This window comes from Gorilla gorilla, chromosome 15 (genome assembly GCF_029281585.2).
Source record: "Gorilla gorilla gorilla isolate KB3781 chromosome 15, NHGRI_mGorGor1-v2.1_pri, whole genome shotgun sequence".
Taxonomy (NCBI): Eukaryota; Metazoa; Chordata; class Mammalia; order Primates; family Hominidae; genus Gorilla; species Gorilla gorilla.
The window spans coordinates 78801832-78827332 of record NC_073239.2 but is presented as its reverse complement, the minus strand read 5'-3'; the positions used below and the strand labels follow the sequence as shown (position 1 = coordinate 78827332).

The 25501-nt window shown below is 38.1% G+C and overlaps 1 protein-coding gene across 9 annotated transcripts in view; it reads right to left on the bottom strand.

The window, feature by feature from the left end:
- SYT16 (synaptotagmin 16) overlaps nt 1-25501 on the bottom strand; it is a 318945-nt gene that overhangs the window by 239037 nt on the left and 54407 nt on the right. The gene's annotated exons all lie outside the window — the stretch shown is intronic.

Here is a 25501-nt window from a genome sequence, read left to right as displayed (position 1 = left end):
GCTCATCAAGGAATAAAACACTCTGGCTTTCTCTAGAGCGAAAAGAAAAATGAAGTGATTAGTGGAATTTTAAAAGGCAAAAGAAGGAAAGTACCTTAGCCAAAAGCCAAGGGAGCACTCACACACATTGGAGACAAACGTCACCTCCTTTCTTGTAACTGAAAGCACCTGAACTGAAGTTAGCAACAGAGAGTCTCTGTACTCCAGGGACTTATATTTATTTCCCCAGAATATTTCATATTTATTCAAGCTAAATAATATGTATGACATCTGGGAACAAAGTCTTTTCAAAGAGAAAAATCAACCCAGCCATGCTAATTTTCCTCATTCACCAGCCAACCCCCACATGCAGGAAGCCAGCCCTCTCCCATTCACTCACAGCACCACAGCTATGAAACTGTTCAATACAATCCCAGAGGCTTGGTTTTCCTTAGCTACCCTTATTTACTAACGTATTTACTAACATACGCAATTTACTAACATACACAATTTCTGTCATTGGTGGCCTCAGTTTCTCATGTATCAATGAATTTCAAGACTCTATAAAAATCTAGATGCATATAAAAAGATACTGCAGCAAAAGAAGCTCAAAAGAGCTTCTTTTAAAAAGAAGTAAAAATTGTATGTTCTATAGAAGTAAAAATTGTATAGTGTTTTTTTTTTTTTTGTCATGAAGGAAACATTCTTGACTATATTTAAGACCACCCAACTACCTGTATCTGGAACTCAGGGACAAATATAGCCCCTCCACTTTGGTTGGGGCAGTGAACCTGAATCCTTGTCCCTCTCACTAACCTGTGAAATGAGATGGGCAACTTGAAAGGAAACCCAAAGCACCTTCTCAACAATTCCCAGGGGCCTGCCCCATATCCAGAGCTCTGGGAACTCCCCTGGCCCCTCCTTTGTCCAGGGTGGCAGTCCTCCCTCCAACAACCAACCCAAACTACCCACAGCCCAGAAGCTCCCAGCCTTTCTTACTGTTTTCACTTCCACCAATGTACCCACACAGTCTTGAACATCTGAAACTAAAAGTGAAAGGAGGAAGAAAGGCTTGCTCATGATCCTCCTAATCCAGGGTAGAGCAATATCCTGCCTCTTCGTGATCTTTCTCGACTTATAAAAGGTTATTCTTATTTACCGAATCTGGCCTGATTGTATGTCCCCAGTGGCTGTGACAAAGACTGCCTCCTTTGATCAAAACTTGTATCCAGCCCCTCTGAGTCCTCTGCTTGACTAGGCTGACCTTGGGGTTCTCTCTCTGTCCTTGCTGAATCCAGTTTGAGAAAAAACACTGCTAAATGAGTGTCTTAGTCTGTTTTGTGTTGGTATAAAGGAATGCTGAGGCTGGGCAATTTATAAAGAAAAGAGAGTTATTTAGCTCACGATTCTGCAAGCTGGAAGGTTCATGATTGTGCATTGAGGGAGGGCCTCAGACTGCTTCCACTCAGAGTGGAAGATGAAAGGGAGTTTGCCTGTGCAGAGGGTACATGAGTGGAGAAGTGAGCAAGACAGAGAGACAGAAAGGGGGGGAGGGGAGAGAGAGAGAGAGGGAGACAGAGAGAGAGAGAGAGAGCAAGAGCGAGCAGAGGGAAGTACCAGGATCTTTTTAACAAACAGCTTTTGCAGGAACTAATAGAGAAAGAACTCACTCATCTGCCCTCCAGAGAGGGCATTAATGGATTCATGAGGGATCCATTCCCTTGACCCAAACGTCTCCCATTACAGCCCCACCTCCAACATTGAAATCAGATTTCAACATGAGGTTTAGGGGAACAAACACCTAAACTATAGCAGGCAGTTTAGGGAAAATGTCCCCAACCTTGGCATCTGACCATCCTCTAGTATCTTATAAACGTGGCCTCCCTTCAGCAATAATTATAACAATTTGGCTTAGCCAGTAACCCCTTATCTTTGAAGTTTCCTCTTAATAATTTTCCATCCACTGACCCCTACCCTGCTCAGTGGTTATAAACCCCCACTTGTCCTTGTTGGAGTCAGAGTTGAGTCCAGTCTCTCTCCTCCACTGCAAGACCCTATGGCAGTGGTCCCTGCAACTATCACCATGCCTCCCTTGAATAAAGTCTGCCTTACCAACTTTACCAAGTTTTTGAATCTTTTTTTTCTTTAACAGCTCTAAATACCTTATTTTATGCAATGACTATTATGACCTTTTCTGGGCCTCCTACAGTGAATGTGATCCTAAGTCCTTGCACCAATACTAGCGCAAAACCTAAATGTGACAGAGTATTACAAGATGTGGAGTTATAGAGAGACAGCTATTAGCTTTATCCTCATCATTGTACCTTTTTAGAAAAAAATATAGATATATCTTGTTTTATTACGCTTTCATTCATTGCACTTCACAGATATTGCTTTTTTTTTTTTTTTTACAAATTGAAGGTTGTTGGCAACCCTGCATTGAGCAAGTGTATCAGCACAATATTTCCAACAGCACATGCCTCACTTTGTGTCTCTGTCACATTTTTGTAATTCACACAATAATTTCAAACCCTTACATTATTATTACATCTGTCATGGTGATCTGTGATCAGTGACTTTTGATGTTACTATTGTAATTGTTTTGGGCGCCACAAACTGCACCCATATAAGACAGTAAGCTTAATCAATAATTGCTGTGTGTGTTCTGACTACTCCCTTGACCAGTCATTCCCCCACATCTCTCCCTTTTCTTGGACCTAGTTATTCCCTGAGACACAACACTATTGAAATTAGGCCAGTTAAGCTGGGCATGGTGGCTCATGCCTGTAATCCCAGCACTTTGGGAGACCAAGGCAGGCAGATCTCTTGAGATCAGGAGTTTGAGACCAGCCTGGCCAATATGGCAAAACCCTGTCTCTACTAAAAATATAAAAATTAGCCAGGCATGGTGGCATGCACCTGTAATCCCAGCTACTCGGGAGGCTGAGGCAGGAGAATCGTTAGAACGTGGGAGACGGAGGTTGCAGTGAGCCAAGATCATGCCACTGCACTGGGTGGCAGAGTGAGACTCCGTCTCAAAAAAAAAAACAGAAAAGAAATTAGACCAATTAATAATCTTACAATGGCCTCCAAGTGTTCAAGTGGAAGGAGGAGTCACAGATATCTCACTTTAAATCAAAAGATAAAAATGATAAAGCTGAGTGAGAAAAGCATGTGAAAAGCCAAGACAGGGTAAAAGCTAGGCCTCTTGCACCAAAGAGTTAGCCAAGTTGTGAACGCAAAGGAGAAGTCGTTGAAGGAAACTAAAATTGCTACTTCAGTGAACACAGGCATGGTAAGAAAGCAAAACAGCCTTACTGCTGATATGAAGAATGTTTTAGTGGTCTGGATAGAAGATCAAACTAACCACAACATTTGCTCAAGCCAAAGCCTAATCATGAGCAAGGCCCTAACTCTCTTCAATTCTATGAAGGCTGAGAGGTGCAGAAGGAAGCTGCAGAAGAAAACTTGGAAGCTCACTGAGGTTGGTTCATGAGGTTTAAGGAAAGAAGCCATCTCCATAATATAAAAGTGCAAGGCAAAGCAGCAAGTGCTGATGTAGAAGCTGCAGCAATTTATCCTGAAGATCTGGCTAAGATCATTAATGAAGGTGGTTATACCAAACAACAGATTTTCCATGTACACAAAACAGCCTTCTATTGGAAGATGTCATCTAGGACTTTCATGGCTAGAGAGGAGAAATCAATGCCTGGCTTCAAGGCTTCAATGGACATGCTGACTCTCTTGGTTGGTCCTAATGTAGCTGGTGACTAAATTGAAGCCAGTGCTCACTGGCCATTCTGAAAATCCTAGGACCCCTAAGAACTATGCTCAGTGTACTCTGCCTGTGCTCTAGAAATAAAACAACAAAGCCTGGATGACAGCATATCTGTTTATAGAATGGTTTACTAAATATTGTAAGCCCAGTGTTGAGATCTACTGCTCAGAAAAAGATTCCTTTCAAAATATTACTGCTCACTGATAGTACACCTTGTCACCCAAGAGCTCTGATGGAGATGTGTAAGGAGATCAACGTTATTTACATGCTTGCTAACACAACATCCACTCTGCAGCCCACTGATCAAGGAGGAATTTCAATTTGCAAGTCTTATTATTTAAGAAATACATTTCATGGCCGGACGCAGTGGCTCACGCCTGTAATCCCAGCTCTCAGGGAGGCAAGAGGCGGGAGGATAGCTTGAGCCCAGGAGTTCGAGACCTGCCTGGGCAATATAGCAAGACCCCGTTCTCCACAAAAAGGAAAAAAAAAAAAGACAAAAAAAAAAAATAAGCGTAACTCCCCTTAAAGAAATGCATTTCATAAGGCTACTGCTACCATATTAAAACCTTCTGGAAAGAATTCACTAAATGTCATTAAGAACATTTGTGATTCATGGGAGGAGGCCAAAATATCAACATTAACAGAAGTTTGGAAGAAGTTGATTTCAACCCTTATGAATGATTTTTGAGGGGCTCAAGACTTCAGTAGGGACGTAACTGCAGTGGAAATAGCAAGCGAACTGGAATTAGACGTGGAGCCTAAAGATCTGACTGAATTGATGCAATCTTATGATCGAACTTGAATGAATGAAGAAGTGCTTCTTACAGATGAGCAGATGAGCAAAGTGGTTTCTTAAGACAGAATCTACTCCTGGTGAAGACGCTGTGGACATGGCTGAAGTGACAACAAACGATTTAGAATAATACAAAAGCTTAGTTGATAAAGAAGTGGCAAGGTTCGAGAGGATTGACTCTAGTTTTGAAAAGAGTTCCACTGTGGGTAAAATGCTATCAAACAGCATCACATGCTACAGAGAAATCTTTTGTGAAAAGAAGAGTCAATCAATGCAGCAAACTTCATTGCTGTCTTATTTTAAAAAATTGCCACAGCCGGCCGGGTGCGGTGGCTCACGCCTGTAATCCCAGCACTTTGAGAGGCCGAGGCAGGCGGATCACAAGGTCAGGAGATCGAGACCATCCTGGCCAACATGGTGAAACCCCATCTCTACTAAAAATACAAAAAATTAGCTGGGCGTGGTAGTGGGCACCTCTAGTCCCAGCTACTCGGGAGGCTGAGGCAGGAGAATGGCATGAACCCAGGAGGCAGAACTTGCAGTGAGCCAAGATCGCTCCACTGCACTCCAGCCTGGGCGACAGAGCAAGACTCTGTCTCCAAAAAAAAAAAAAAAAAAATTGCCACAGCCTCCTCAACCTTCAGTAACCACCACCCTGATCATTCAGCAGCCATCAACATCGAAGCAAAACCCTCAAGCAAAAAGATTATGGCTCACTGAAGACTTAGATGACTGTTGGTATTTTTTAGCTATAAAATATTTTTTATTAAGGTATGTACTTCTTAAGGCATCACTTTATTGCACACTTAATAGATTACATAATAGTGTAAACATAACTTTTATATGCACTGAGAAACCAAAAAATGTATGTGACTCATTCAATTGAGATATTTGCTTTATTGTGGTGGTCTAGAACCAAACTTGCAATATCTCCAAAGTAAGCCTGTAAATAGAAATAAGATCTATCAAGTAAGACATTCTAAAACACGATTCTGTATGTTTTCTAAATGTCTCCTTGCTTTGTCAAACCCCCAATGACCACTTATTAAACATTTATCTGACTATATGTGCAAGGATTCATCCACCCACAAATGTTAATGCTAGGCAGAATTCACCTTCAGTGTTCCCTGAATGCCACAAGAGAATGTTCAGCCAGTCCTTGTTACCTCAGTAATCATCATCATCATCATCATCATCATAATCGTCATCATCATATCTGCCATGCACTTTACATAAATAAATTTAATCCTCACAAAAACACTCCATGGCCATGGGAGGTAATTATCTACCCTCTCTCCCTTTTCAGATAAAGAAACTGAGGCAAAGAAAAAGTAAGTTACTCACCCAACATTCTAAAACCAGCTGAATCAAGTTTAGAATCCAAGAGTCTGGTTCAAGAGCCCATGATCTTACTCTCTACTCCACTACCTCCTTGTGTCCATTTGAAATAAGGTATCTGTTTACACAGTATTAGACAGATAATGAAATTGTGATGATACTTTCTGAAGCAACAGCACCTAAGAAGGAAGGAAAGCTGGATGTGACTCAGTCAAATAAATCAGTAGAGGTTACTTTGCTCAGATCTTTCATGGGAAAAATCATTCCATTATGTTTACGGCCCCACGTCAAAAGAGCACAATTTGGCTTTATTTCCTGGAGTCCTCTGGTTTTTAGTGGGTCCCAAAAGAGAGAAATCTTCTGGAGACTTTTCAATGCTGTACAAAACCACCGATCACATTTATTGACTTTCTGCCCTACAAACAGTGGGAAGAGTGACTTCATCCCCCAATCAGCATAACAGATCTTGACACTGCATGAGCAAAAGCTTTTTGCACTCCAAAAAAGCAATTATTTTCTGTGGAAAAAAAAAGTCAACTTCTTAGGCATAATGAACCCACCTATTAATCTTGTCCTGCTACTCCTGCTAATTTTGGAAACAGGAAAGTAGTCACGCCTTGTTGCTCTCGGATTTAAAAACAGGGCACATCATCAAAAACAAAGAACTTTTCAACTTTGTCCTTCAACTGGTCAGGCTTTCTTGTAAGTGGCAACTTCCAATCAGTGGAGAAGAGAAGTTGTTTATCACTTTAAACCTAGATTTTTTCATTGTAGGATATATGCATATCATTGACTGAAGCACAGTGCCTTTAGTAATACAGAAGGTACTTCCTTAACTAGTTGAAGATCTGTGTTTAAGAAAGGAGGCGAGGTAATAATTAACTTACTTTTGATCACTTCTAACAATCTTTAATATTAATAAAGGAAGCCTGAAGAGTTTTCTTTTTTATGTTTTTACAAGACTTATTGCTGATGAATGGATTGCTGGGTAGCTCATCAACCCAGATAACTAGTTATATACTTCCTTCTCATAGTTACCGAAAATCTACCTGCTATTATTGAAAAATAGTCCTGAGATTTCAATTTGGAGAAAAGGTAGGTGGAGAAAAACAAAGGCCACTGATAGGTGTGTAGTTGTAGAGGATACAGGAGTGGCAGTGAAATCCAAAGGATGCTGATATGGTTTGGCTGTGTCCCCACCCAAAACCTCATCTTGAATTGTAATCTCCATAATCCCCACATGTCAAGGGTGGGACCAGGTGGAGGTAATCGGATCATGGGAGCAGTTTCCCCCGTGCTGTTCTCATGATAGTTAGTGAGTCTCAAAACATCTGATGGTTTTATAAGCATCTGGCATTTCTCCTGCTTGTACTCATGCCATCCTGCCACCCTGTGAAGAAGGTGCCTGCTTTCCGCCATGATTGTAAGTTTCCTAGGGTCTTCTCAGCAATGTGGAATTGTGAGTCAATTAAATCTCTTTCCTTTATAAAACACCCAGACTCAGGTATTTCTTCATAGCAGTGTAAGAACAGACTAATACAGTAAATTGGTACCAAGAGTGGGGTAATACTACAGGGATATCCAAAAATGTGGAAGCGAATTTGGAACTGGATAACAGGCATAGGATGGAACAGTTTGGAGGGCTCAGATGACAGGAAAATGTAGGAGAGTTTGGAACTTCCTAGAGACTTGTTGAATGGCTTCGACCAAAATGCTGATAGTGATATGGACAATGAAGTCCAGGCTAAGGTGGTCCCAGATGGAAATGAGGAACTTGTTGGGAACTGGAGTAAAGGTCACTCTTGGTATGCTTTAGCAAAGAGATTGGTGGCATTTTGCCTCTGCCCTAGAGATCTGTGGAACTATAAACTTGAGAGAAATGATTGTGGGTATCCGGTAGAAAAAATTTCTAAGCAGTAAAGTGTTCAAGAGGAAGCAGAGCAAAAACATTTGAAAAATTTGCAGGCCAATGATGTGACAGAAAAGAAAAACCTATTTTCTGGGAAGAAATTCAAGCCAGCTGCAGAAATTTGCATAAGTAATGAGAAGCCAAATATTAATCACCAAGGCAATGGAGAAAATGTCTCCAGGGCATGTCAGAGACCTTCCTGGCAGCCCCTCCCATCACAGGCCTGGAAGTCTAGGAGGGAAAAATGGTTTCCTGGGCCTGTCCCGGTGCTCCCCTGCTCTGTGCAGCCTCAGGACATTGTGCCCGGCATCCCAGCTGCTTCATCTCCGGCCATGGCTAAAAGGGACTAAGGTACAGCTCAGGCCATTGCTTCAGAGGGTGCAAGTCCCACGCCACCTTGGATGTGAGACATGGAGTCAAACGAGATCATTTTGGAACTTTAAGATTTCATGACTGGCCTATTGGATTTCAGACTTGCATAGAGCCTGAAGCCCCTTTGTTTTTGCCAATGTATCTTATTTGGAACAGGTGTATTTACCCAATGCCTGTACTCCCATTGTATCTAGAAAGTAACTAACTTGCTTTCAGTTTTACAGGCTCATAGGCAGAAGGGACTTGCCTTGTCTCAGATGAGACTTTGGACCTGGACTTTTGGGTTAATGCTGGAATGAGCTAAGATCTGGGGGAACAGTTGGAAAGGCATGATCGTGTTTTGAAATGTGAGAACATGAGATATGGGAGGGGCTGGGGAGGAATGATATTGTTTGGTTTGGTCCTCACCCAAAATCTCATCTTGAATTGTAATCCCTGTAATCCCCATGTGTTAAGGGCAAGACTAGGTGGAGGTAATTGGATCATGAGGGTAGTTTCTCCCATGCTGTTCTCATAATAGTGAATGAGTCTCACCAGATCTGATGGTTTTCTAAGCATCTGGCATTTCTCCTGCTTGCATTCATTCTGTCCTGCTGCCCTGTGAAGAAGTCTTGGGTATTTCTTCATAGCAGTGTAAGAACAGACTAATACAGATGCTTTGAAAATGTGGAAAGAATAGTGATATTAAAATTAACTATAAATTACCTATCATGTAATTTGTTTTTAATAGTGCAATCCTGTACTCTCTTGTTTATTATCCTTTGTTCATTCTATTTTTATAATTGGGAGGATAGTATATGGCACAATGTCTGCCATATGAGGGTGATTTAATTAGACTTGTATTTTTAAAAGGATCACTTTGGCTGCTATGTGGAGACTAATTGGAAGGAAGTAATACCTGAGTTCAGAACAGTTCAGAACAAAAACAGATTAGAAGCTGTTTCATTAATTCAATATAATGGCATGCCAGAAGAATGCAAATGGACATAGAAGGAAGGGGATGAATTTGGAAAAAGTATGCAGGCAGTAGCATGGTCAGAAATCACGGACTGGATGTGGGAATGAGAAAAAGTAAGGAGTTAAGGTTTCTGGCTTAGTGGATGTTACTGGTATATTCTCAAAAGGGGAATACTAGTGGAGGAGGGGGACTGTAGAAGAAGATGATAAACACATTTTGGACATGTTGAAGTTGAGGTACCCATAAGACATTTAAGTAGACATGAGACAAAAGTGACTGGATATATATTGTCACCCCTAAAGCCCAGGCAACAAATATTTGTCAATCTACTGTCAACACTGGACTAGACACTGGGAATGGAACAGTGAAAAAGCTATACATCACCATAGCCATTGTGGAACTTAGAGTCTAGGTGAAGAGAAGGGCATTCAACAACTAGTCAACCCAAATGCAAAAAATGGAAGCCATGAAAATGAAGTGTTTCAAAATGGGCAAGGGCTAATTACATCAAATGATGCTTAGAGATGCAGAGGATATTAACAGAGCCGTCTATTGGATTTGATAACAAGGACGACACTGGTATCATGACAAGAGCTGCCTCAATGGAATACCAAAATGGAAGCCAGATAAAAGTGAGTTGAAAAGAAAACTGTACAGTGAGGAAGTAGAGACCGTGACTATAGGACTTTTATTCAAAAGGTTTTGCTGAGAAGGGGAGCAGCCAAATGGAGCACTGGCTAGAAAGGGACATAAATGTCAAGGGAGAGTGATTTCAGATTTAAGATGGAAGACTGTAAAGCACATTTGTATGTTACTGGAAATATTCCAGCAGAAAGGGAGAAAGTGATTATGTTAAGAAAGGGAACTTTGCAAAAGCCAAGTCAATAAGACCAGAAAAATATAATAAAAACACGAACATTTTTCTTTGGGGAGGTAGAGATGGAAGAGAGCACCAGGGGGGCTTCATGGATGCAAAAAATGTTCTGTTTTTTGATCTAGGTGCTAGTCAAATAAATGTGTTCATTTTGTGAAGATGTATCAAGAGGTGACCTTATGGTGTGTGCTCTTTCCTGTATGTATGCTACATGTCAATCAAGTTGTTTAAAAGTAGAAGGATTAGAAAAAAGAAAACAAAAACCATCATTTTCGCAAGTGTTATGATTGCCTATAAAGAAAACCCCGACAAATTTATAAATCATTATAAATAAAAATTTCACAAAGTGGCTGCATATAAGAATAATACAAAAGTCAACAGTACCACAACAAAAAAAGTTCAATTTTTAATACACTATTTACAATAGAAACAAAAACCATAAAATATCTAGTAAAAAATTAACAAAATATGTATTTAACCTGTAAGCAGAAAATTGTGAAATTTTGCTGAAAGATACTAAGGAAAAACTAAATAGAGAAATATATGTGTTAATGAGTAGGAAGATTTGATTTTGCAGTGATTTAATTCTTCCAAAATTGATCTAGAGACTCAATGAAACTCCAATCAAAACCCCAACAGGATTTTGTGGAACTTTACGAACTAATTCCAAAATGCACATGAAATAGTAAAGGACCAAAAAAAGCTGATTCACATCTGAAGAATAGAAAGGAATGCTTGCTCTGCCCTATGTCTGGACTTGTTAAAGCTACATAACCACCTGTAAAGCAACTAAGACAGTATGATGTGGTCACAGAGATGCTCTGACCCGCTAGTCAAGAAACAGACCCCCCATACCCATATATGGAAGTTTGTTACATGATTAAGACTATATAATTTGTCATACAAACTGAGGTACTTTAGGGGGAACTATTTATTCACGGTTATGCCAAGCCAACAAATGGAAACTATCATTGAACTGGGCAAATGAGGATGCATGCCCAGTATATCTGTGGCAGCACTGGAGGTAAATAAGCAGAAGCAGCTTTTGGTGGGAACTAAGACATTTCATCTGCAGACAGAGGTGGGAAATGGAGTGCAAATAAAGACATGAGTGGGGTGCTGGATTCGATGATAGGCATGTGGCCTGCCTTACTACTTTTATCTTTTCAGTAAATTTGGAAGCAACATAGTCAGCTAAGAGTGAATAGGAAAGGAGCCCAGAAAGCTGGGGCGAGAGAAGACAGTGTGATTGTTCTGGAGAGTAGAAGGACAAAAATCCAAAGGGTAGATGGCAGGATTGCCAGGCAGGATTGTCAAGGGCTAATGTTAGATCGATGTCAGGAATCTGTAGATCACTGAGCACAATTATGCATTTTTCTCCTGACATATTTAACTGCTTAAATGATATAATGTGAAATCTAAACTAGTAAAAAAGGAAAAGAGAGAAAGGGGATCCTAGACAATGAAAATGTGGTAGGCCATGGACTAGAGGTTCGTGGGGTGATAACACTAGAAGCTCCCGCCAGGAGGGTGGGACAGGAGTCGGAGAGCAGGTACCTTAAAACGAAGATGTTGAAGATGGTGCCGTTTACTGGTGATGAAAGAGCAAGGGACCCATGGAAACGGGGGTTGGCAATATTATTATCTGGGTCCTAAAATCGTAGATCATACAATGTTAGAGCTGAAGTCCAGAGAGGTGAATTGCTTGTCAAAAGTGCTAAGAGAGAATGTTTATTGAGATCTTACTATTTTCCAAGAGCACAGAGATGAAAGCATGACAAGCACCCTTGGCTGAAAGGGCATCCTTACTTCTTCACAGTTGTAATCTCTCTGTCACTCATTTTATTAACTTGAAGGTCAAGTAGGAGAGACAAGAAAAGGCACACTTTTCTGTTTTTGTTTTTAAATCCTTATGGAAGCCAAAGAGAAAAAGTATTAATAACACAGTTGTCCTGGCTGCTTTGGCGGTATTCCAAGGTGGGATACGGCTGGCCCTCTTCCTTACAGGCACATTGAGTGTATCAAGAGAAATGGACTCACACTTAAAAAAAAAACACAAATTAATAGCAGGAAAGGGTTGGGGAGAGATATCCAATTCTGTATATAAAAGATTATTCATAGCTTACAGTGGTAGCACTGAAGGGAAGTCTGGGGGTTTAGAGCCAACACTCTCATTATCCTAAATATAAACATTACAAACTAAGTATGCTTGCTACATAGACATTGCCTCTAGATGAATCCCCTAATAGCGCCTAGAATGCCACTCCAAGCCCCTGCTATTTAGAAATTCTGTACCTCCCACAGCAGGTTGGCAAAAATCTTTCTAACATTCTCTGACTCTTCCTAGTCCACAGCAGAAGAGGGAGAGCTTCGAATTTATTTTGGATTCTGCAGTGATAGGAAGAGAGGCAAGTACAGGCTGAAAAAAAGGATCAGAAATTCAAATTACTTCAAAAACCCAGGTTTTGGTATGAATGGTGGAAATGTCTTCCTTTTCTTTTCTCAAATCAAAGTCCCTCAGATTTGGCAAGCCAGTGTGAGAGATGTGAGGTTGTTTCAAGTGTGGCTATGTAGACTCAGAGATTGATTTCATGGCCGGGTACAACTGAAAATCGGATACCTTGTGCTTCAGTCACGTCCCTGCATTTGAGAGTCATGAAAATTAAAGCTGCCCCACAGTGTTTCCTTTCATGCTCCTGATAACAAGTCTGCTTCTCAGCTCTCTTTAAATTGAGATTTCCGGATCAACCTGGTATTCCCACAAATGGACGTTTACATAACTGAGCAAAAAGGAGGCAAGAAATAACTGCCTTTGGCTTGTGGCTTTCTAGGAGAAATGTTTAAAACATACTGAGAATGTTTTAAAGCTTTTCTAATCATCTTCATTTTCAATATAATGACTTTTTTTCTTTGTGAAGATAAAAAGAAGAGGCAAAGAGGAACTACATCTCATGGTCCTTTTAAGTTTTTTGCCTCTGCGTACTATAATACTCTTATCGAAACTATCTGATTTTCCTGGGATCCCTGGAGAATGGTGAGTAGAAATGATCAGTGTTCATACACCCCAAGGCCTTGCCCAGGGCAGGTATACTGGCAGTGTGTGCCTGTGTGCCTGGGACATTCTGCTCTTATCACCCTGCTTAGTCAGAAACACCCAGGGATTAAGGTTCTACCTACCAGTTTCCCATTGTCTAGTTAACGCCTAAATAATTCCAGAATGTTTCCACCCAACTACAAGTCTCAATTCTCCTTCTGGGTACTCCTGAAAGAGTAAACGTTCCCACCCAAACTGAAGACCAAGGAACCCACTGTTGCAGGAATCATGTGACCCTGAGTACACACAGCTCCCCAGGGAGAAGGCCACAGGGCAAGCTCTCAACTCTGGACAGAAATGAGGACACCCAGGAACTCCATGCTTAAGCGTTTCTACACCCAGCCTGGATCTGGGAGTCCAGCACTCTTTAGCAGGGGCTAAGGAGAAAAATGGGACTGACTTTTAAGTTCTAATTACCTGGGAAACTTTTGAACCCTCAGGGGCCCAGGTTATACCTCAGATCTAAGGAAGCAGAATTTCTGGGTGTAAGTCTCAGGTGTGTGTTTTTTGGAAAGATCTCAAAGAGATTCATATACACGGGTAAGGTTGCAATTCATGGTCCTCCCTTAGCACAGGAAGTGGAGTCCTCATACTTCACAAAAGATCTGTGTTTCTGCCTCCCTGCCTGACCCCAGACCTAACTGTGGGACCGTGGGAGTGTGTGTGACAACCTTCCCTCCCTGAGGTGCAGACAAGAATGCCAACCAGATGTCAAACCATCACATGCCTGCCATTCAGACAAAAGGCGGAGTACTGCACTCCACCACCGCCAGTCCCCAGGCTTCCTGGGAGGGAAAAAGACCCAAGGACCAGCTCCCGAAGAAAACCGATCATCTCCCACCCGCCTCCCCAGGTAGTATTGTCATTTGATTGGCACAGTTTTGAGACAATGCATTAGGAACAACAGAGAATTTGCTGAGTGGAAGAAAGGTAGGAGGTCTGATGAGAAAAACAACCCCTGCCAGGAGGAGAAAAGAGGTGCTTTCTCCTTCAGCTCTGTTTGGATAACCGGTAGGTGAACTCTGAAAGTAAATGACCTGGTTTCTCCAACTGTAGCTGAGGCACAAGATATTTCTGTTCCTAAGCAACAGACAGATGCCTTGATTTCCCACCCTAGCTCAGGCTGGAATAATTGAATTCCCTGTTTCCTTTACGGCTCAGCCCCTGCTTCCTACCTACCTGCGGGGCAAAAGCTTGAAATGTGCTGTCCCCTTCCCCGATGCTATTTCACACACACAGACAGTAATTTTCAGAAAGACTTGGTCCTGTTCTTTTTGGGTACAAGGAAAGGAACATAATCTAGAACGCCATCTGTCTTCCTGAAATAGCCAATAGTGGCACTATTTTTACCCAGCAATTATCAAACAAATGGAGTCATTTGAAAGAGTCACAGCTGTTCCTCGGTGTTATCTCAGTACAAATATGACACAGCGCATGCTGATTTTGTTTTCTGCTTTGTGTCTCATGTACACCAAGGCAGTGATAATTTCTCAACCTCCCATCCGAACACAAGTCAAAGTGTGTACTCCACAACTGAGTCACTCACCCAAATTAAAAATCCCTCATTATGTTGATTACATGGTCAGGGTTTCATTAAATGTGGTTCTCATTTAGAAAGCAAATGCAATGAACTGCACATTTCAGCGTGAGTGCGAGGAAGCTGTTCAATCTTACAGAACACAAGTTTTTTCCTGGTTAAATGCAACCTGAAACAAGTATCGGTACTCTTGATTTTATATGTATGTTAGCATTTTTAACAAAAAAGCAAAATTATGCAAAATGAATCCGATTTTTCCATTATCAACCTGCATCATAAATTCAGGAAGATGCCCTATTGAAATAAATATCCCTAGTAAACACAGTAAACACGCACTCACACACACATGCATGTGCACACATGCGCGCACACACACAAACACGTAACTCTATCAAGCATCTATCATTCTTTTTATCCACCTGTATCTGAACCCTAGGTTAGAACTGGGTTTGGGAAATTCCCCAACCCAACAAGGCAGTGGTCACCTCCCACAATGACTGCAAAAATACCAAAGACTTGCTTTCCCAGCTTCCTTGGCACCTGGGACAAAGGAACATGGTCTAGACACCACCAATCAGACATACGCACCCCAGTGTACAGAGATCACCCAGTGTTCCCTCTGGGAATAGAGATGCCATAAGGAATACAGAGGCCCCACAATGCAGGGCTGGTGCAGGCATGCATGGTTTGGTACCAATGGCACCTGGGGTGCCATCTGCAGCCTTTAGTGCTCTGCAGTAACAGGAGTATCCACCAACCCAGCTCTGCAGGCTGACTTGGACTCTGTCCCTGGCTTCATAGCTACAATCTGGCTCTCCAGCCCTCCCAGAAATCTGTGAACCAAGCAGCATCTTTTAAACAATTCATTTGCTGCTTAAATCAACCAGCACTGGTGTTTATTGCCACAACCAAAAACCTTACATGAGAAAAAAAATTTTAATGTTTTAACCACATGAAAACCAATAATATCCTTGAAGTTTTCGTTACCCTTCAAAATTGTCCATCTCTTTCCTAATTCTTGAGTTTCCGGTCTTTATTTTATGTACACCCAATCCACATAAATGTCTCTAATTCCCAAAGATTCCCTGATTCCTCACTTCCAACTAGGAATGTAACCAAACATAGAAAGGTCAAAGTCACAGAGGGGAGATACAGGTTGACACAGCCCTTTTTGTATAAGACTATTCCCCAAGGATCAAGAAGCATTACATCTATACTCTAAAGCCATAACACTGATATCAGGTGATGCACAGAGCAGCCCTCATCAATTTTGAGCAATGCTTCTCAAACTGTAATCTGCTTATGAATCTCATGGCAATTGTGCCAAAATGTAGACTGATTTAGTACACCTAAAATTCCACAGCTCTAACAAGCTCCCAGGCAGGTTACTGATCCACAACTGTACTTTGCCTAGCAAAGTTTTGAGTGCTCAGGTAACTATTCCAATGTCCCCAGAATAAAACTCTCCCCAGAGAGAAAAAATTCAGTGTGTTTTCTTTCCATTTTCTGGAGCTCATCTCCCTACTTTTCCTTTTAATTTTATAGTTAGAATAACCAGACTCTAACGTGGCAATACATTCCATCATTTGGCACATGCCTCACACCAAATGGAAAATTTCTTATGTGCAAAGTGTTAGAACATGTAAAAAAAAAAAAAAAAAAAAGATCTTGGTGCATTGGCTCTGAAAATGTTAAATTGTATAAAACTAACCTATTTAATACAAGAGCCATTTAGGCTTTCAGTTTGGATACTACAGAGAAAATTGTCTACTTTATGGTACCAAAGAGTCTCATCTGGATGCACTCTAATTTTTTTCAAATATAAATTAAAAGTATGAAGACTTATCTTTGAAGCACTGTAATACCTGGGCACAAACGTGTGATGACACAAGAAAAATATTCTCTGTACCTTGTCTGATATAAAAATATATTGTGTATGTACAGTTGTTCCTCGGTATACACAAGGGATTTGTTCTAGGACCCATCACCCCCTCATATAAAAAAATCCACATACACTCAAGTCCTGCAGTAGGCCCTGTGGAACCCACTCATACAAAAAGTCGGCCCTCCAGATATGTGGCATTCGCATCCCGCAAATGCTGTTTGGTAGGAAAACATCCATGTGTGAGTGGATCCACACAGTCCAAGCCCACATTGTTCAAGGGTCAACTGTATTTCCATGTCACACTTTCCTCTCCTGCACTTAATAGAGTTCCACAGTAATGTCTTTGAAAGGGACTGTCCCTTGTCAATAGGAACAAAATTGTTTTGCAAAATCCTATGCAACTAGAGGTCACAGTTTGTATTCACCATCCTCTATAACGCTGGTGCCATTAGCAGCTCTTACCCCCAAATTCACCTCCAAAATTGGCCATCACATTTTTCTGAGTATTTCTGAGTATTAATCTGAGTATTTTTCTGAGTATTAATTATTCTGAGTATTAATGCAATTACTGAAGGCAGAATATATTCTCCTTTACTTAAAACACTGACAACTCCTCACTAAACATATCCAACATTTCACAATACATACGAAAATTTTACAAGGCCCACCATCCCGTTTTAATACCTCTAGAAAGAACTGCAATCAGTTATGGTTTCCTAAAAGACCACAGGGTAGAGGAAGACATCATCCTACTTTTGGCTATCATAACATGTAGTTCTGTTTTTTATATGATGACGGATAGCTTAGATTACTGGTCAGAATATGAAATGGTTCATTAATTAGGGACATTTTAGCACTCCTGTGAATATTCACCCTTGGGGTATTACACATGGATTCTCTTCCCACTTTGCTCACTTTGTACCTCCCCTACTCATGTGAGAAAATGATTTTTTAAAAATGCATCAAAGTTAGGCTATGAATAAATGTTATTCACAAAAGAGATTCATTTTCAGGTGAATATTCTGAACAACGTCAAGCTCTGTGGCCAATGGGCATAGGCAGTAAGTACGAAGGAAGGGGCCAGTGGCAGCCAGGGCTCCGGTGGAAAGACAGTAGGAGAAAAAGGAAAGACGGTTTGTTAAGGAGAAGCGAGGCAAACCCAGCATGACAGAAAGAGGCCTGAGATGAACCAGGAAAAAATGCCTATCCATCCTCTCACCCCATTTCATTCCTGATTGGCTGTGACATGGTGGTTTCTCTTCAGATAATGGGAAAAGCCTACAACTCTTTCGGGGAAAGAATTATGCTTTTTCAACCAAGGACTCTCCAAGCTTGCAATAGCAAACATTAGGGACTATTTGAGATCATATACTTAAATTTCACAGGTTTTTATAACTCATGGGTCCTCTTTTCCCATGAAGGATCTATCTATAATCAATATTTTAGTTGGCCCATTCTCAGTAAAACATTGAACCCTATTTAACAAATGATTGCCTTTCATGAAAAAACCAAACAGATAAAGCTAATGAAATTGCTTTTGGATACATCCTATCTATGAATACAATGTTTTAATATGAGTCTCATCTGTATTCTACTCAAAATCAAATTATTGTCATTGTAACTGTTTACCAGAAAAGATTAATGAATTATTTTTACCAGTGTGTAAACAATTTATGCAAAACTAAACATAGTCAATAGAGATTGAATTAGGCATCCAAACAGACAAGAGCTAAATTCCTGCCCTGAAAGAGAATAAAACAAGAGAAGCCATGAGCTGTGATGAGGGCAGCTGAACCAACGTCTGTATTCCCCAAAGCACAAAACAGAGTAGAAAGAATTCTATATGGGATGTGCCCTGGGTCTTAGCAGCCCAACACCTTTCTACTCAGTTCCTCTTCTCAGTTACCACAGAAAATAATGAGCAAGAAATTGTCTTCTCTTGAGAAGAAACAGGAAGGGGCAGGAAAAGCACAATGAAGAGTTGAAGCTGCTGAGATCCAGTTAAATTCATCTGAACTAATGCAGGAAGATCTCAAAGATGTTTCAAATCAAGACTTATCTTCAAATTGGCTGTATTAAGAACTTTTAAATTTAGATAAGACAGCCCCAGGTATCATGGTATATTAAGGGAGAAAATTATAAATAAACCAGATATCCAAAAATAAGGGAAGACCTAGCATAAAAAAAGATAAATATTTAAGAGGATTGATATCCCAATTACCCTGACTTGATCTTTACACATTATATGAAAGTATCAAAACATTATATATGTACTCTATTATATATCAATTAAAAATATGTATTTACAAAGAAATAAACAAAAATAAGGGAAGAGTTTATGAGTATGCATTGGGCCATTCATTATGCATCAATCAATGCTATAAGACAATATAGCAAATGTTTATAATTGTTTTAAAATCAAGGCATGAAGCTGCATACATAGTGTAATTGAAACTATTGATAACTACTATTTATTGAATACTTCATATTTTATTTTCAATCCCTGCTACAATATTGCAAGGAAGGTACAATTACCCACACATTTTACTGGTAAGAAAATGAGTCTTAAAGAAGATAATATTCCCAAAATAAAAAAGAATTAAAAATGGAACAGTGATAATAAATTGTAGGGTCAAGCAACTCCAAAGTCTCATTTTACCAACAATATTGCCTAAAAACTTCATAGAGGACAAAAACTACTGAAAGAAAATGTGCTATGACAACACTTTATAGAATGGCATTTTATATCATTTAATATATTGTCTATAATGCGGTATTGTTTTTATAATTATTGTAATTTCATGTGGAAAAGTTAGTTAAGGAATCCAGCTCTGATCATAATATAGTAATAGGGATTAAATTTATCTTTCTGCCTTAAACAACCACAACACTGGACAAAATATATAAAATAATGGTTTTTAAAGATGCAGGAAAGCAGGCAACACTAAATGGTGATCCCTGAGAGAAAGAACAAATGAATGAAGTGATCCCTGTGGGTGTTCCAGCTCACTGCCTAGAGAGCAGGTCACAGGACAGGGAAGGGGAGCCCAAACAGACCCAGAACAGAGTCTTGCTGAGTTGAATAGAAGCAGGGTGGAGTTTGGGGAAGCGACAGTGACTAGAATTTGTGGGGTAAAGCACTGCAGAAGAGACATTCACAGACAGGATTTCCTTTGAGTCTTTGAGTACAGATCAGCACACGTGTGTTAAGAAACTAACAAGACCAGGAAAAGAATCACCAGAAAGGTACAATCAAAAAATCCCTAGAGCTCATAAAAAGCTGGGAATAATTTATGTTGTCACTAGCCAGTGGGCAAAAAATACTAATATATGGAGTATAAAGTGGAATACTTAAAGGTTGATTGCCTCATTAGTAGGGCCAAATTAGCAGTAGATTATGGGATGATTTATACCCATCTAAAAAGGTTTAAAAGCAAGTTTCAACAAAACTAGATGAAGTCAAGCTGGCTTAACTGCCTTCCAGAACATAGCCAAAAATACTTAAAGAAAGAAAATGAACCACCATCCAACAATATAAAATTCACAATATCTAACATCCAACCAAAAATTATCAGGCAGGCAAAAAAGAAAAATGGGGAGTGGGAGTGGGAGGGATTCAATAACTAGAAACAGACCCAGTAATGACAGAGATTATAGAATTATTAGGCAAGGTAGTTAAAACGGCTATTATAAATGTACTCCACAAAGGCATATTGAGAACAGAAATGGAAGATAAAAAGAGACATAAGTCAAATTCATGGAGATGAATAATATAATAACTGAGATGAAAAATACACTGATGAGATTAACAGAAGATTAGTTATTGTAGAAGATTTAGGGACATGAAGACATTGCAATAAAACCTAGACAAAATAAAACACACAGAGTAAAAAGACTTTTAAGAAAAGAAATTCAAAAGAAGATAACATCATGTGGCCTACCATACATATAACTGGAGTCTCAGAGAAAAGAAGTGTAGCAAAAATATATGAAGAAACAATTGGCCAAAAAATTTTACCAATATGAAGAAAATTATAAACTTACATATCCAAGGAGTTTGGTAAACCCCAAGCAGAAACAATAAGAACACCAAACTAAAGTACATCATCATCAGGTATCTAAAAAAACAATGACAAAGAAAAACTGAAAAGCAGGCAAGAAAAAAAAAAAGATATCACATTACATACAAAGGAACAGCAATGAGAATGACAATATATTTCTCATCAGAAACAATGCAAGTCAGAAGACAGTGGAACAACGTATTTAAAGCAATGAACAAAATAGCTGGCAAACTAGAATTCTGTATCTAGCAAAAATATCCTTCAAAAATGAAAGTAAATACTTTTTCAGACATGCAAAATCTAAAAGAATATATCATGAGCATCACTGCACATAGTAAAGGAAGTCCTTCAGTAAAAGGCAAATAATACCAGATGGAAATTTGTATCTACACAAAGGGATGAAGAGCATCAGAAATGGTAAAAGAGTGAGTAGATATAAATTTTTTCTTATTTTTAATATACTTAGAAGATAACTTCTAAAGCAAAGATAATAACATATTGTTGCATGTCTTGGTCAATTTGGGCTTCTATAACAAATTAGCAGATTGGGTGGTTTAAACAACAAATATTTATTTCTCACAGTTCTGTGGGAAGGGAAGTCCAAGTTCAAGGCACTGGAAGATGTAGTGTCTGGTTAGAGCCTGCTCCCAGGTTTGCAGATAGCCATCTTCTCTTCATAACCTCACATGGCAGAGAACAAAAAAAGAGAAAGAAAACTCTCTCATGTCTCTTATTATAAGGACCCTAATCCCATTCATGAGGGATCCATTGTCTTGACCTAACTATCTCCCAAAGCTTTCACCTACAAATGCCATCACATTGGGCATTAGGCTTCAACAGGTGAGTTGTGGAGGGATACAAACATTCAGTCCATAGCAGTTGGGTGTATAACATATGTGGCAGTAAAATGTATGACAACAACACAAAGACCAAGAGAAATAGAACTATACAATTTTAAGTTTCTTAAAATATGTGGAAATCACTGTAATACTATTTGAAAGTAGATGTTGATAAATTTAAAAGTTATACTGTAAACTCTAGAGCAACCATTAAACAACAAAAAAGATAGAGCTAATAAGCCAAAAAAACCTAAAATATAATATTAATAAATTTTCATTTAATCCAAAAGAAGGTAGAAACAAAGCAAAAAGAATAAAGACAGGTAAGACAAATAGAAAACAAATAATAAAATGGTAGGTTTAAATCCAACCTTAAATGGAAATGTCTAAACTCACCAACTAAAAAACAGACTATAAAATTGGATAAAAGGACAATATTCAACTATGTATGCTATCTACAAGAAATACACTTTAAGTAAAAAGACAGAATTATTACAAGTAAAAAAGATAGAAAAAAGATAAACCACACTAAAACTAACCGAAATAAAGCTGAGTGGCTAACTAAGGTTAAATTTCACAATAAAATATTACCAAAGAAAAGGATCATTTCATAATGATAAAGGGATCAAGTCATCAGGAGTACGTAGAAATCTTGAATGTTTATTCAGATAATAAAAAACTTCAAAATGCATGAAGCAAATGCTGATGGAATTAGAAGGATAAATGTACAGACTAATTCGTAAGCATTGTTGGATATTTTAATACCAGAACCTCAATAATTGATAGAAAAAGTAGACAGAAATTCAGTAAGGATATAAAACACTAGAAAAACACTATCAATAAAATTAATCAGCATTTATAGAACAACCAACAAAAACAAGATATTCTTATAAAGTGAACATGGGACATTTACCCAGACCATAATCTGGGCTACAAAACAAGTCTTAACACATTTAAAAGGAATCATCTCATACAAATGTTATTGAAAGAGAGTTAAATAAGAAATCAATAATAAAAAGGTTTCTAGACAGTTCCCCAAATATTTGGAAACTAAAGAACATACTTATAAATATCCCATGATTAAAAGAAGTCAAAAGGGAAATTTAAAAAATTTTTGAAATGAATAAAAATGAAGACAAAATATACCAAAATGTATGCAATGCAGCAAAAGTAGTGCTTATATTATAAAAATACAAATATTTAAAATCAATGCTTCCATTTTAAGAAATCTGACAAATAAGGGCAAAATATAACAAAGTAAGCAGATGAAAGGAAATAATAAGCAGATGAAAGCAAAAATCAATGAAATAAAATTTTTTTAAATAACAAAAAAAATCTAAACCAAATGTTATTTCTTTGGAAAAAAGAATAAAATTGATAAACCTCTAATCACACTGATTAAGATTAAAAAAGAGAGAAGACACCATTCTCAGAAAAGAGAGAAAGAACATCTCTTTAAATCCTATAGACATTAAAAGGCTAATGGGAATATTATGAACAACATTATGCCAATAAACTTGAAAACGTTAATGAAATGGACAAGTTTCTTGAAACACACATACTACCAAGGTCTACTCAAAAAGAAACAAAACACAAAAATAGCCTAATATCTATTAAAGAAATTGAATGTATAGCTTAAAAAAAAAAAAAAAAGAGCCTCCAGTACTAGAAAACTTCACTAGGATATTCTAGTAAACATTTTAAAACAAAATAATATCAGCTTTTCACAAACACTTCAAAAAAATGGAAGATTAGGAAATACCTCCCAACTCATTCTATGAGGCCAAAATTATCTTGATATCAAAGCTAAGGAAAAACTATAAGGAAAAGTCGTTTTAATTTTTATTTTTAATTATGTGTACATTATAGTTTCACATATTTATGGGGTTCATGTGATGTTTTGATACAGGCATACAATTTTTAGTTATCAAATCAGCCTTTATCATTTCTTTGTGTTAGGAACATTCCAATTCCACTCTGTTAGTTATTTTAAAATATACAATAAATTATGTTAACTACTATCACCCTATTGTCCTACTCAATACTAGATGTTATTCATTCTAACTGTATTTTTGTACCCATTAACTATCTCCACTTTATGGCCCCCTCGCCACTACCCTTCCCAGACTCTGGCAACTATTATTCTACTCTCTACTTTAGGGAAAGAAAATTTAGACCAATATTTTTCATGAACAAGGATATAGACACACAAAACTCTTAAAATGTTATCCAAAGAAACCCAACCTAAAAGAGGTAATACGTAAGAACAAGTGGAGTTTATCCCAATAATACAAGACTGATTCAACATTCAAAACTCAATGTAATTCAACATATTAACAGACTAGTTAAAGAAAACCGTATGATCTTCTCTACAGATGCAGAAAAAGCACTTGGCAAAATTCAACATCTATTTTTGATCAAAACTTTCAGCAAACTAGGAATAGAAGGAAACTGCCTCAACTTCATAAAGAGCATCTTTGAAAAATCTACAAGCAACAGCAGACTTAATGGTAAAAGACTAAATGCTTTCCCCCAAGACTGGGAGCAAGGTCATCCTATTCAACAGTACAAACTTGTTAAATCACTTCCTAAGTCTGTCATATTTCTTATGCTGATGCAAATAGTATTGTTTTTTATTGTAAACAGTAATGTATTTTCATTGTAAATAACATTAAGTTAATTGCTAGTATATAGAAAAACAATTTTTGTATATTTTCCCTTGCATCTTGTTAGACTCATTTATTAATTATAGTAGCTTTTATGTAGATTCCAATTCATAGTTCAGAGCATATGGGTCTTCCAGATGTTGGGTATAGGGCAAATTCACTGAAGACAAACTAGCAAAATTCTCACAAACCGCATGAGAAAATGAGTCACTGTGAGGTTAAATCACCAAATAAAGAGTTTTACTTCCTCCTTTCAACCTATATGCCATTTATTTTTTTCTCAACAAATTTTAACGTACAAACAAGAAAATCCAGGAAGAATTTATTCACAGAAAATGATGAGTTAATTCTAAAATTTACATGGAAATAAAATGACCTAGATTACCCAAAACAGGATTGAAAAAATGAAAAAGAAAAAGATTTACACTACCTGATTTCAACACTTATTATATATAAAGCTACAGTGATCAAAGCAGTATGATATTAGCATAAAGATAGACATATAGAACAATGAAAGAGAAGAGAGACTCCAGAATAATCTCAAACATATATAAATACTTTTCAAGAAAAATGCCTAGATAATGCAACCGGGAAAGGATAATCTCAACAAGTGCTATTAAAATAATTACATGTGCATATGAAAAAAAATGAGCCTAGACCCTTAGCTCACAACATAAGCAAAAATATAAAATGCATCACAGATCTAAATGTAACATCTAAAACTATAAAACTTCTAGGAAAAAACATTGGAGAAAATTCTTTTGACTTTGGATTAGGCAAAGATTTCTTCTGTAGAACACAGAAGGCACTAAATATAAAAGAAAAAATAATTGGATTTTATCAAAATTTAAAATTTTTACTCTTTAAAGCATGCTGTTAGAAAAACTGAAAGGCAAGCCACAGACTACAGGAGAATATTTGCAAAATATATATCTGACAAAGAACTTGTATGCACACTAAAGAACCCTCATAATGCAATAATAAGACAAACATAATTTTTAAATGAACAAAAGATTTGAACACATATATTACCAAAAAAGAGATATAGATGGCAAATAAGCATATGAGAAGATGGTCAACATCATTAGTCATTGGAAAAATGCAAATTAAAACCAACATGAGATACCTTCTTATAACCATGAGAATGACAAAAATAAAAATAAATTGACGATATCAAGTATAATAGAAGATGTAAAGCAACTGGAAATGTCATACATCGCTAGGGAGAATACAAAATGGTACAGCCACTATGGAAAACATTTTGGCAATTATTTTTTCCTTTCTCCCCCACCCTCCTCTTCCTTTTTTGGCAATTTTTTGTAGAGCTAAATGTGTACCCATCTACCATATAACCCAGCCCCAGCAAGTCAACTCCTAGGTATTTACCCAAGAAAAATTAAAGCATGTATCCACAC